At 35.4% G+C, this 14,990-nt stretch overlaps 1 protein-coding gene across 2 annotated transcripts in view; it reads right to left on the reverse strand.

Moving 5' to 3' along the window:
- Nucleotides 1–14,990, reverse strand: part of LOC145687848 (leukocyte elastase inhibitor-like) — a 313,393-nt gene that overhangs the window by 163,005 nt on the left and 135,398 nt on the right. Inside the window, exon 1 of one of the 2 annotated variants that reach the window (XM_081761319.1) lies at nucleotides 14,853–14,966. The exons of the other annotated variant lie outside the window; for it this stretch is intronic. The gene's annotated coding sequence lies outside the window, so the exon portion shown is untranslated. Of the gene's footprint in view, nucleotides 1–14,852; nucleotides 14,967–14,990 lie in introns of those variants that run through there. 2 annotated transcript variants of the gene reach the window in all.

Consider the following 14,990-nt stretch of genomic DNA (forward strand, 5'->3'; position numbering starts at 1 on the left):
TCTAAATGATGCAAGAGGAAGGAAAGTTCGAAAGAACGCTGGCGAAGCAATCTATGTTGCAAATCTTACTCAACTTCTGACATCACCATCATTATCATCATGTCGAGCAGTATGGTTCTTCTGGGGCTAGCTTCTTCGGTTTGACGTCTGAGTTACTAATTTTAATCCAGCCAATTATTTGTACCTTCCTTCTTCACTGCTTTTACTTCCACTATAAGACCAGTCACTTTCAACTGTCCGATGTTTGAGATTGGAGCATGTTTTTATGGTAAGATAACTAGCAAAGAGAAACACTAGAATAAGAGAAGCAAGGGTTGGAAGTGCAGTTGTGGATACATGAGTATGCCTGAAGAATGTTTTTTTTTTCGTAGGGCCTGGTGGCTCAGTGGTAGAGCGTATATCTCTGTTGCTTGCGATGCCTGGTTCAATTTCAGCTCGTGTCAACTAGGCTCTGTGGTGTACAAACATCGTGCGAGCGTAGGGAGTTTCTTGAAGTTTTTCCGCTTCTTCACATTTTCTTCATTCTTTACTTATAATTACCATTTTCTTTAGCCTACACAGAATAACAGTGGAATATAAAACAAAAAAAAAAAAAATCTTTCTTCTTTGTACTGTTTACTCCTAACGTCAGATTTACTCTATGTATGGTTTACAGAAAAGTGGAACAGCAATCCAGTTGGAAATGACTGCATTAGACATCTTATCAAATCTATTTTCAAACAATGACTCAACCATGTTTTCCTATTTAAAAAAAATAAAGCTTGCTCATTCCTTTCTTGCTATCCTTTGCTTTTTCTTACTGATTTTCTGTTTCAATCAACCATTTTTATTCATTATTTTCTACATCCATATATCTAAAATCCCCAATAGTTGTAAATTTTGTCTGCATCCTGTGTTTCTCCTTACTCTTTTTTCGATGTTCCTGCAAAATATTCCCTTTCTCCTCTTTCCTTACTTTCATTTCTAGCTTAGCTTTCAAAGAGTGAAATGAAATGTTATCTGGTTTCTTTTACCTTAACTTCCCATGGTTACGTACTTAAGCTAAAACAGACAGCAATGAAAGTGAATGATAGTCAAATTACTGTGTACACCAAGGGCACACGCGCCAATTTAATACCCAGGAGAGAAACTTATTCACTATTAGTGCTACTTAGGTTAGGAAAATAGTCATCTCTTCATTTTTTTTTTACCTTTATTTGATACAGACCGCTACATCCTAATCAGCACTAACATTTTTTTCATCTTATATTATTTACGTTTTAAGTTCCCTAACAACAGGCTATGTTTGATTTGAGATCCCCAAAACAGAAACGTGTTCTCTGCAGTTTAAGGTATACCTAATCAGTCTACCTGCTACAAAACTATCATCCTTTCTGCTGTTCATTATTATGTATTATTTCTTCTAAATATGTTTTGAATAATTTTGATTAGAAACAATATATTTCTTTAAGTCACTCTCCAATTACCCTTTATCCCTCGTGTTGGCTCTTGTTGATTCAAGTGTAAGTTCCTGATAAATCTTTCCCCTTTCATTCCAAGTCAACCTTCCCTAGAATCTACGTCAACACTTCCAAATTTAACCGCTTAAAAGGTTGTCCTATATCAATAGCTACCATGATAGCATTTAATCAACTTGGGAATGTGCAGAAGTTGACGTAGTCACCATCCAGATTTCTCTAAGTACTGATTTTACAGGAGGTCGGTGAGCCCCTGAGCTACATTGTAACGAAGGAAGAACTTGGAAGGTAAGGTGTCTAAATGGAACCTGCCCATGATGGGAATCGAAAATACAGGCGAACACAGGGAGCACATGTAGAAAAGAATGCAGAGGTCAAAAGTAGCCGATGTTAGGGATTAGTAGTCATGATATGGTTCAGACAGGTATCCCACTACTTCACCAGGACTCGACTTTCGACCCAAAAGAAGGATTATCTCTGTACACTGAACAACTCCATCACAGCGCACTTCACCGCATAATTGCTGTGAAACACTTTTTCCCTTGAGATGTGATAAGTCCGGGATGCAGTGTGGGAGAAGCAGAACTTCCCATTGCTTCTCCTTTAACGCCTCCTGCACTATGAACGCCAGCATTATCATGAAGAATGATAACACCAGACGTCAATATCCTGGAGCGTTTATTTCGTATGCAATTCACAATTTGTTGAGCGTCATGGTCGCGGTGTTGCGTTCTGGATTCACTGTGATGTCGACTTTCTTAAACTCTAACAACAATGGTCCTTGGTGGTCCAAAAATGTCATAAGCATAATCTTGCCAGCTAATTGTTGGGTTTTCATTTTCTTCGCTTATGACAATAACGGATGCCTCCACTGCATAATTCCTGATTTCATTGAGGGTTCGAAATAATGGAACAACGTCTCCTCCCCTTTCACAACGAGCAGAAGAAATTTGTCACCATCTTTGGAATAACTCAACGGTTTGCGGAGGTACACTTTCCTGGTAATCCTCTAGTCTCCGTTGATTGGTGTCAATTTTCACTACGAGGTCATCACTGTTGATGCATATACCTGGCCTAGACATGGAGAGCTTGTCGTGTGGTCACGACCTTCAAGGAAAATTCGTCCCCAATTCTTTATAGTTGCCTCCGATACACACTTCTCTTTCAATCTCCTGTGCATTTCACTGGGCTGCCATCCCTCTGCTGACAAGAATTGAATCACAGCGCGTCGATCAACGCGGGCTGAGTTTGCAATTGTCGCCACGCACTTTCCGTGCCACCACATTCGAACGTAACGCATTAACAACTTGTCTGGTATGCATCTATTATTAATTGTTGATTTCTTTGCCCAACACGTACACTTTCCTCAATTCTCAGTAGAGCGCGCAATGTTGCCAGGGAGGTTTCATTTGGACACGCTTTGTAAATCGTACCCCACCTCCAAAGGATTGTATCCAGTTCCCTAGTAGGGATCTTGCCGACTACACTACTTCGGCCGTAAATCCATAATCATTTACTTGAAATTATTTCTTAGTCAGTGAAAGTTTTGAGTTTTGGGAGTTATCTGCCCCTCCATACTCGTTCCACTTGAAAGAGTCTTCAGTCTGAACGTTTTGTTTTTATGCAAGGTCTTATTAAAAAAAGAAAGAATTATTCAAAAGTAACACATTTTATTTCCCTTCGCTTTACAGGTAAAGACACCAAAATTCACGACCAGTTTTACAAAGGGTCAGAACTCCAGCTCTGTATGTCAAAATAATTATCCGACATTCTCAAAGTCAACCAATAGATGGCGCTATACATTTTGGAGCGACATACTTTCATCGTCCAAGAGTACTACAAATGCAACAATAGCTTGGTAATGCTATTGACCGTGTACCGTGATGGTCCATGTTTCATTTGACGCTTCTTGTAGAATACTCAAAAAAACTGTTTTCGGGCTATGGTTGCATTAGTAGTACTATTGGACGATTAAAATCCACTGGTCCAAAGTAATTGACAAGATCAGTTGGTTGACCTTTAGAATGCCGGATTATTCTCTTAGCATGCTGAGGCAAAATTATCACACTTTGTACCGCTGTCCGACAAGTATAGTGCACTTACTTGTAAAAAGAAGGAAAATATTTCTGGAGAGCTCTTTCTTTAAAAACACCCTAAGCAAAGTGAAATAATACTTCTATTTGTTATATCGTATAGAATTCAAGACATCACCATAAAAAAAAAACATTAAATTACTAATTTTGTTGTTTACATCCTCCAAACAACAATGAAAGAAAATAAATGCTTAATAATGTAGCTTAGAAAGATGTTAAACATAAACATACAGAAATTATTTTATAAGACTATTTTTATTTTTTTAAACCATCTATCTATCTATTAAGATGCTACAATACCAATAAAAACGTCTGAGCTTCAACTTATAACTTTTGATTTCAAACCTTTGATTTACAGTTATTTGTGATTTCCCGTTTATAACAAAGACAAAAATTTTAAAATATGTGTACTTTAAATAAATTACTTAAAGAGATTTTTTCCCCATAAAGTCTATCATTTTTAATTATTGTTCAAGGCCTTTGCATTTCAATAAGCCTTCTCCAAAATAAATGCAAATGAATTGTCCTGCCTTCTTTGCAGTTTTTTAAAACTACTAGCTGAACCTGCGCTCTCTACACAGCGCAACATTCGCATATGAGCATAAATCTCCTTCTCATTCCTCACAACATGTGTACATGTCTCTTTACAGACACAACTGAAAGACGTATTGATTTTTAAAAAAAATCGGCAAGGGGTATCATAAATGGGAGATTTTTTCGATTATTTTTTCTCAATACCTCGCACCGTTTGCAAGATTTGAGCCTACTTCCGGTTGGAGTTTCTAATTCATGTATGACCAGTGTTTTCTTTCTTCTTGCATGCAGTATATAATAAGCAAATACATTACATACACAATTAATTATAATGGCAGTTATATATGGTGTTCATTGGCCAAAACACTCCAAAAATAAAGATTCATCTTACTGCTTAGACTGCAGAAATGGTTATCGTTCCTTTTTCATTATTATTTGACCATGAAACAAACGCTTGCGGCATATACAACCACTATATACAACAGTGTAGTGTTGGAATGTATAACTCGTAAGATATGACGTTTTAGTTTTTTTATTTCAACGCTTCCAGTGTACCCTAAAAAATGTAATAAAGAAATAATTGTCATGTTTTTTTTAATATTCAATTAGAACTGGACAATCTACGCAAAATTTCCAATCGATCAGTGAAAACGACATCTTTCTAGAGCCTGTAGTTTCCGAGATCTCGTTGTCGAAAGGATTGACCACAAACATATAAAGGTCCTCAACATATAGTTTAAAATAACTCGGAAGATGGAAGCACAATTCGCATGCATTGATTTTAGAGAAGGCTTATTAAAATACAAAGGCTTTGAACAATAATTTTATATCATAAACTTTATGAAAAAATATAGTTAACTAATTTACACTATTTAAAGTACAAATACTTAAAATGTTTGTCTCTGTTGAACGTGAAATCACACACAACCGTAAATTAAAGATTTGAAAGCAAAAGTTATATGTTGGAGTTCAGGCGCTCTTAATTGCTATTGTAGCATTTTAATAGATAGATATGTTTGTGGACGTTTATATGTTTGTGGCAAATCCTTTCGACAGTGAGATCTCGGAAACTGCAGGCTCTAGAAAGATGACGTTTTCACTGATCGATTGCAAGTTTTGCGTAGATTGTCCAGTTCTAACTCAATATTTTAAAAAAATAAACACGGCCATTATTTCTTTATTACATTCTTACGGGTACGCTGGAAGTGTTGAAATTAAAAAAAAAAAAAAAAAATCAAGCATCATATCCTACCTCTTATACATTCCAACACAACATAATTGCATATATGGGTTACATACCTTTCAGGGGTTTGTTCCACGGCCAAATTATAATGAAAACCGAAGGATAACCTTTCTAAAGACTAAGTTGAGTTTTTATTGTTTAGGGTGTTTTGCCCAATGAACACCATATATCACTGACATTATCATTGATTCTATGTGTAATGTATTATCTTATTTTAAAATATATAAAACGATAATCATGCCTGTCGTTCTGTATGGTTGCGAAACATGGTCGCTTACTCGAAAGGAAGAACATAGATTGAACGTATTTGAAAACCAGATCTTGAGACGAATATTCGTACCCAAGAGAAACGGGAATAGGGAATGGCGGGAACTTCATAACGAGGAACTACATAATTTATATGGTTTACCCAACATTGTTAGGGTCACCAAATCTAGGAGGCTCACGTGGGCAGGCCATGTAGCCACGATGGAAGAAAGAATGAACGCTTTCAAAATCTTAACTGGCAGACCAGCCGGAAAACGACCATTAGGAATACTTTGGCGCAGATGGGAGGACAATATGAAGATGGATCTCGCAGAAATAGGAATACAAAGTAGAAACTGGATCCAATTGGCTAAGGATAGAAGTCAGTACAGAGCTTTTGTGAACGCGGCTTCGAACCTCCGACTTCCATAGGCCATACAGTTAGTTCATGTATGTGCTTATTACAGGGGTGCCCACAAGGGGGGGCTATGACGCAAACTGCGTCATTGAAATATTTGGGGGGTTAAAAATCTATATAAATATGTTTGAGGGGGGTATAAAAATAATCGAAAATATTTTTTTTCATGGAAGAACACCTATGGATAGAGAATTGCGGGGGGTGCGTCATGGACATAAGGGGGGTGGGCACCACTGCTTATTACATACTGCATGCAAGAAGAAAGAAAACGCTGAGCATACATTAATTAAAAACTCAAACGGGAGTAGGCTGAAATCTTGCAGACGGTGCGAGATATTGAAAGAGAAATCGAAAAAAAAAAAAAAAATCTCGCCTTTACGGTATCTCTTGCCGATTTTTATCAAGACGTCTTTCACTAGTGTCTGCAAAGGGACATTGACATATGTGAGGAATAACAAGAAGATTCATGCTCATATATGAATGATGCACTGTGTAGAGAGCGCAGGCTCATCTAGTTTTTACATTAAAACTATTGGTGTTGATGTGTATTCTGTAAGAATTAGTTAATTTAGGAGTTTGTGAGACATATGACCCAGAGCTTTTTGCTGTGGTCAACGCCCGTTCAAAAATCAAGTACTGGCCATGGAAACTCGATTGATAACAGTTGTAAATGCTACCATTTAGTAGCTTAGTGGCTAACGAGTCGCATAGAAGTTATTGATGTGACAGATAGGAGGTTGAATTTAAGTGATTTAAGTTTTGCATTTACAATATTCTATTTAATTACATTTTTCTCAAAACTGCTTTGTGAGGGTTAAGTGCGTTTGCACACGACAACGATACTATTGGTGGAAGCGCCGATAATGTCGGCGGTGAAATCGACTCCAATGTACTCAAATCGTGGCTTGCACACGCCACCGACATTATCGGCCGATCCTCCGACACGCAGATGCTGTCTACCAAGTCCCCGATATTGTCGACGACATCGCCGACACCGATTTTGTCGGGAGCAATGTTTTCTTATGATTGTATGCAAATGCGGCCGATTATGTCGGCCGGCCAGTGGGTTAGATGAAGAGAGTGACTGAAAAGGTGCTGTATACATATTATTTTCATGTTTCGTTTCTTGTCTTTGGAATTTTGTTGTTTCCATTTTTCTATTACAATTGTATAATAATATTATTATTATCTTGTCCTATAAACAACTTCGGAACAGCTTATTATTTTTTTAATCTCTGTTTTGGAGTAGCTAATTCCCTTTATTAAATAAGTATAACATGTGGGAAGTCTGAAGAGTACTGGTTTCCCTCTAAATGGCTATTACCAAATAGAATATAGGAAATTTAGATAACCAATTTCTTGATTATTTTCCACTCCTTCTTTTATTTTTGTTCTTTCTCTCTCACACACACACACTCTTCGATGGTATATTTTTTTAATATATTAATGCATTTACATTTTAATACATTTTGGAAATTAATTTAAGCGTAATTTTCAAAGTTTGATACACTGTGAATCAGGCACGTAGCCAAGGAAGGTTCGAGGGGTCCGGACCCCCCCCCACTTCGAGACCAGAAATGAAAAAAATAAGGAAGGATGAAACAAAATGAAATCAGGAAAAGAAAGGATTAGCGTTAAAAATATTTTTAAAAACTACAGGAAGTTTTTGGTTACTCTTTCTTATGAGGAGATTTCTATTACTTGCAATACATGGTGGCGAGGTAAGCGAGATATCCTGCCTGGAAGGAGTACATATATATATATATATATATATATATATATATATATATATATATATATATAGAGAGAGAGAGAGAGAGAGAGAGAGAGAGAGAAAGAGAGAGAGAGAGATAGAGAGAGATGTTCAAAATATTTCTGTGCTCGATAATCAATGCTGTGGAGGATCAGGGGAGCAGAGTTGTCTTCAACATTGGGAGGCGGGCAGATTTGAGGCTTATTTTGAGTGGACATTAATTTCATCTCACTTTCCTTTCTGGCGACCGGACACAATCAAATTTCTCTCCCAAAAAACACATTTCAAATCGGATTATTGGGGGGGACAATCCCCCCGGGATTTGCGCCACTGTGTGTATAGAGCAATGTAGAACAAAATTACTAATTCGAATCTTATAATTTAATCTACTAATGACATTAGTGTTAATTGCATGGAAAACAAAATAACATACATACATACAATATGTAACAGTGTTTCAACAAAAATTAAAAACTAATATAGTTTGCAATGTACCGCAGCATCAATTCTCATCGAAACGAAAATAATATGTTTACGACATCTATTTAAAATGGCACTGTTAAATCTAAACATGTTTAGGCACAGGCCTATTTTTTCTAAGTCTTGTACCGTTCTCCACACCTCTTCAGAACAATTTTTATAATCATTCTTTTGAAAGATAATTTTCCCGATTATTATTACTTTTATTTGTTTCCATATACGGAGAAGATTTTTTAGAAACAGTGCAAAATATATTGTGTGTGTCGCTTACTTCGCTCATCACCGGCAACGATATTGTCGGGGCTTCCACCGATATTGTCGGCGACGAGTGCAAAGTACGCGGACACCGACACCGATATTATCGGAGCTTCCTCCGATTTTGTCGGTATCGTGTGCAAACACGCTAAGAGTTATGTATCAATATCCTTATCATAATTGCAATCATAAGTAAGTAATTTATTAACTAAAGAAACGTTTTATATAGTGTTAAAACTGTACATATTATTTTCCCATTAGTGTCTTATCGTGACTTAGGCTGGAGATTTCTCGATTTTCCGAGATAAAGTTCCTTATTTATTTATTTGTACATATTTGTAAACATTACGAGTCCCTCAGGCGTAAGTCTCCCTGGGCGAGCGCACTATCCGGAAAAAGGGGAAGGAAGGAAACAGCCTGTGACCTGTATGTTAGGTACGAACCCCGGATTCGCCTGGTGTGGATGAAGAAATCCCAGGAAACCTTCACTCAAGATGGATCACCTGAAAAAGATGGCTGACCTGAAGTTTTTCGGCTGAGTGTCACCACTGGGAATCGAACCCAAGATGAAAGGGAAAGTGTTAGTGGCTGTGGTGCGAGGAGAAGTACAGGTTGATATGTTTTGGTTCACATTCTTTCCTTTGAGTATCAGTTTGAATCAGATTTAGTTTTGAATGTTTCAAATTTTGTATAAAACATTTCTCAGGTCATTTTCAGTTTGTGCTTCATAAGGTACAAAGAAAACTCATTTGATTTTTTCTTCCACCACATTTCGATGCATACTTTTGTCTCTTTGTTCCCTCAGAGAACATATTACATATTAATTTGACTTTTCCCAGATTTATAAATGTAATGAACTTATCCGATAGTCTACGGTGTTCTCTACATTACTCATTAAAGTAGGAATCTATTCTATAGAAAGTAGTATGCAGGTGCTTTTTTCTTTTTTTCATGCAATGTAACTACGTATTATTGTATTTTCTTGTTTTAAAAAATGGCTTTCTTCTTTGAAAAACCACACTCTTACAGCCATTAGCAGCAAGATGAAACAATTTGGCTTGAAATGAGTTTGATTTAGTTCTATCGATAGATTAGAATACAGATTTTCTAACGAAGATTTGAGTGATCAAAGATTTTGAAGAAGACTCTACATGACTATTGTTCTTTCTAGCGTACTACTCACATCTTAATAACAAAGTGCTAGCGCTCATCGCTGATCTAGTCGTTCGCGCTTAAGCCTTCGATGTGGGAGAGCGCTAAGCAATTTGAATGCATCATGTTAAACTTTACGACCACGTCTCATGTATCCTTCGTGCTGAATAGGAGCACTGAACTTACATAAACAAACAAACAAACAATAAAGAAATAAATAAATATAATAAAAATTAAAACAATAGAATTTGATTCATCTTTAGCTTTTCTTTTTTAAAATATGGCTGTAATGCTATAGGTATTGTGGTACGAGCTATTATTTAAAGATTGCTTATTTATTTGTTTATTTAACGTAAGATCTTCAAATTCTTCTTTCCTACATTGGCTACATCTTCTTTCTAACATTTCATAAAGCCACGAATTAATGTAATTTCCCAAGCTTTAATTGTGAATAAATTTAAGTCCTCGGTAATCAGGTAGGTGTATGTTATAAGAAACGAGACACATCTTTAACCAAAATGTTTTCTGGTCGCAGCATAGCCATCAACCCAAGGTACTGGGTTTGAACCCTGAAGCAGACTTATTTTAAATATAAAGTATCTCATCAGGTCATAAGAAGACCATCAAGGTGACATTTAAAATAACCTTCTTATTCATTCGTAACAGGTGTCGTAATAAAGCGCTGTGGAGTCTACAAAAATAGGATAACCAAAGTTTGCGATTTCCAAAAATAAGTTTTTTTTTTTAATCCATTCTGGGACATTTTTCCCCTGGCACCTGTTATAGTAGTGTAACAAGAAAATGATGTTTACACGTTGTTAAGTCTCGAAAGTACTCCTCAAAATTACTGTTATTACAGTTCGAAGAATCGAACAAATTAAGTTGTACTGTGATTTGCCGGCGGTTCTAATGCATTTCACGAGTTCTCATATAGTGTTGTTACACAATTCATTTGCTAACCGCGAACTGTAGAACACCTATTCAACACAGAGAAATCTCAAACCGAATTAAATGCAATCTGTAATCATAGGATGGTCACAGTCGTGCGTTAATATGACAATTAGACCCTCTATTATTTGATTGCGGCATTATATGATGTGTTGCGAGAGTCGTTACGGAGATTATCTGTTTTCTTATTGTTAAATGGCAATTTAGGATATCATATACTATTAACAAACTTCCTTTTCTCTTTCGCGTTGGGCATCTTTTTTGTTTCTTATCTCGATTGTAATGTTGATTCCGTGTACATACATTTATTGCCTAATGGATCAGTCGAGAGGGAGTATGGTTTGTGTACAGTGTTTGTTGCCTTGAAGTTCTGCATTTAATGATAATCCTGTCCGAGAGGAACCTGTTTTCTTACAACTAGTCCGTTCATAAGCGGATCTCCAATGATGTACGCCAATAGCCTTGACCGTCTGTTCAACATGAAACTGATAAAAATGGTGTGCAAGATTGATGAGAATCCAGTTTCTTGAGAAAAAATCACCCTTTGAAATTACGTGCTTCAGACGTAAGTCTTTATTAATAAACAAGTGCTGCATACAACACTGTGCTTTGGTTTTACCAAGTAACGTGTTCCCATGGTGTTGGTTTCCCTAGTTTTCATAATCAGCTCTCTATTAATTACTAAGTGAATCTTTAATTTAGTGAATAAATGGTAATGAGTGCTTTACTAGTGTACAAATCTTAAACTACTGTTTTCTGACAACCTTCATTATATTTACTTTGTACTTAGTTTTTACCACACATAGCTATTAAGAGAAATCAAAGAACTGCAAAACAAAATAAAATCAAAGAAGAAAACGATTCGTTGACTAAATTTGAGAAAAGACATGTAAAAGGAATTAATGTTAAAATCCATTGAGCTAGTTTAATTGATTTGGTACTACGAATTGTCACTAGCTTGTATGATGCCATGTTTTTTGTGTGTGTGTGTGTGTGTGGTAGTAATAGCTTGTTAATAGTAATAGCACTGGCGAAACCATTTCGTTACGTCTGAAGCTCTCTTTATTGCCCAAGCCACAGCATAGTTTATACAAGTAGGAAAATACCATATCCTTATTTCGAATATAACAAAGTGATTCTATTAATAGCTTCGACTACTGTTTCGAAATTAACATAATGCTTAATCTCATTTGAAGTAGTGGGATCAGAATAAAGTTCTGGATCAATGTGCATGGAATTTCAGCTCGGACAAAATGTTTGCCAAGGAACTACAAAGCTTTCATGTTTGATCAAAATAAAAATACCACTTAATTTATTTAAAGTTATATAAAAGGCTGTTTAGCGGCAGTACTTACACACCATTTACTAGAATGTTATAGATTTGGTTTCAGAAATTTTAGTTTTCCTTTATTTATTTCTTCACTCACATCAGATAATGATGGAGTCAGTTTTATTCATAGTTGGTTTCTCAACATACTCATATGTAACTTGTAACCAGTGTCAGGGATCATGAGTTATTATTATTATTATTATTATTATTATTATTATTATTATTATTATTATTATTATTATTATTATTATTATTTTAACTGGCATCATAGAGAATCCCCTATAGCAACTGAATTTTACGTGGCATTTAATCAGTGAACACCCAGTTGAAAATGTGCCATCGAGCTATTAAAGAAATCATATTGCACATTACGTTGTTATTATTTTTTTTTCATTTTCGAGAACGAATTAATTACAAGGAAGAAAAGCAAAAACTAGCTAAGTAGGTTACCTTATTGTAATCAAATCATCTATATTTCAATTGAAATCAAAGCTGATAGAACAAAATTATTATTGCAGACATGTTGAAGAAAAATTGTGGTGAACATTCATTATTGGAACAGAGAAACATTTTTCCTTTTATATTTTATTGTTATTCTTTACTATCTCAGTAGAACAAGTTCATGATACTTTTAAATAATGATCATGAGAGAATAATGCATACTGTAAAATTGTACGTGTTTCCTATAGGCCTATTTGTTAAGCAACCATTGAAAATATGTTTTAAAAAAGTGCCGTGCAAGAGCATAACACACAGTAGTCATAAAGCGTCACATAACTGCATGATGAGTAGCTCAGTACACAAACCCGTGAATGCAAGTTAAATAATGATGTAACTGATTGTTTAAGATAATTTTCATCTTTGGTAGAAACATTGTTGTTAATAACTATCGCCAACATCGCAGAACTTACATCCATAATGCAGATATATTTATGAACTTTCAAAGGATGCATTGATACGTAAGCAGAAGGTAACAAAGAAGTTCCACTGTTCTTTTATATTACAAGAAAGAAAACAGGAGAATAAGAGCTCGTAGCTATGAGGAGTTCGACCCTATGACTACCTTCAGCCATCTCAGAAACTTTTAATTCTTCGTTTACGCAAATATAGGTTAAAATCTTAACCAAGCAACAATATGAGCTGTATTTAAGTTATCTCCATTTCCAAAGATAAAATAATAACGCTTCCTTTTCGCCCGTCTTGGTATTCTGACCACAGCCGTGTTTTTGCAGAAAAGTTGTGTAAATTTGATTATTTTTAACTTCCTGCATATCCTTAACTGCCAGACGCATCACAGTTCAAAAACAGTCAATATCTTTTGAAACAGGCAAATATACTAATATAGAAAGGAAGGAAATAAACCGAAATATGTGTATGTTATTAGAAAATTTCAGAAGCTGTTCCTCGGACGCTAAATCCATTACTCAATATGTCTTACTGTTTTTATTCTATGCTGATAAAGGTTGAAACCGCAAAGTGTTAATTTAAACCACTTCCGGATTGGAAAGATGGTTAGAGGAGGAGATAGAACCTACTGTTGGAAAGTTGAATCGCTTACAGAAAACGACATCTTGATATCTCTTATCGATTTTACTTTAAATAAATCAGTATTGAAATGAGAAGTAGTAGTAGTAAATTTCAACCATTTTCGGTTTGGGTAGTGTTGCTGGTTGTGACGGTACGCATTCTTAAGACTCTGAGTTGATTGCAGAAAACAGCTTAACTCTATCTATTACTATTTTGTGCTATGGCGATAATTCAGGAGCTTGATGTAATAAGGGCGTAAGCGAATTTACGCCCTTTTTGCATCAAACGCATTTGTGTTTTTTGCCATGCTTGTTTAACCTCCTGGTAACATTTCAATTCAATATCGGAATAAAATGTTGCATATTATATTATTTATGTAAAAAAAAAATGCTACTTAAATTTTAACATCGTTTTTCTCCAATTGCATGTTTCAGATTTACGCCCTTATTACATCAAAATCCTCAATTGTTGAAAATCGAAAACGTATAAATTTCAACTTTCGGTTTAACAAGAAGGTTAAATGAGAAAGACGGAACCTATTCTTGGGACAATGAATTTAGTAGAGAAAACCGCACTTCGAGATATCTTATCGTTTTGCTCTACGGAAATCAGTATCGAAACCGGAAGTAATATTAAATTTAAACCACTTCTGGTACCGGTAGAGTGGTTGGAATAGTCACGGTACGTCGTGTTGAAAAATGAATCGTTTGAAGTACACCATTTCTCGCTTTTTGTTCTGTGATAAAATAAAGTAGAAACTTTAAATGACTGAATTGAAGCACTTCGGGTTTGAATAGAGGGTTAATTAAGAAGACAATAAATTGGTTACAGAAAACCACATCTTTCCATTTCTGCTCTCATACCTATCAACAGACAGACGAACGGACGGTGAAAGACGTTGTATAAGACTTCCGACATTAATACATAGCATAGTTTGGAAGTCTAATAATAATAATAATAATAATAATAATAATAATAATAATAATAATAATAATAATAATAATAATAACAGAAGGTCACTGAATAACTGGGTAGGGAAGAAGAGTGATTAAACATTCCGTATGAAGTATTATAGTGTGCGTGTACAGTAGAAATACATATAGATGTGACAGTTTATATCCTCTATACATTGGGTGGATGATTTGGAGTTTAGCACCGAAGCTATATGAGACATAAATCTACTGCTTAATGTGGGATCCGATCCACGAGCTATCAAAAGGAATCAAACCCGGGTCTTAGGCGCCACAAATGTGTGCGCTCTCTATATAGCCACGAAGGAACTTGTGTTTAGATTAGTAAAACATTTACATAAAACATATTTCAAGGTAGAACCAAAACATGCTAACTTTTCAGTTAGACACATTCTGTCCTTTTTAAAGAACTACATACTAAAAAGACAATTATTTACTTACTCACCCACTTACAGTTGGAGTGTAAGTGTTAATTCACTTCCTTGGTTAAACACTTCAAGAAATTCACGACTAGCAATGGTGTTTAATGTAGCACATGTTATCTAAAAGTATGATCTTTTGTATGATATTTTGTTGCGATTAT

Source organism: Thermobia domestica, chromosome 6, assembly GCF_964235325.1.
Source record: "Thermobia domestica chromosome 6, izTheDome1.hap1.1, whole genome shotgun sequence".
NCBI lineage: Eukaryota > Metazoa > Arthropoda > Insecta > Zygentoma > Lepismatidae > Thermobia > Thermobia domestica.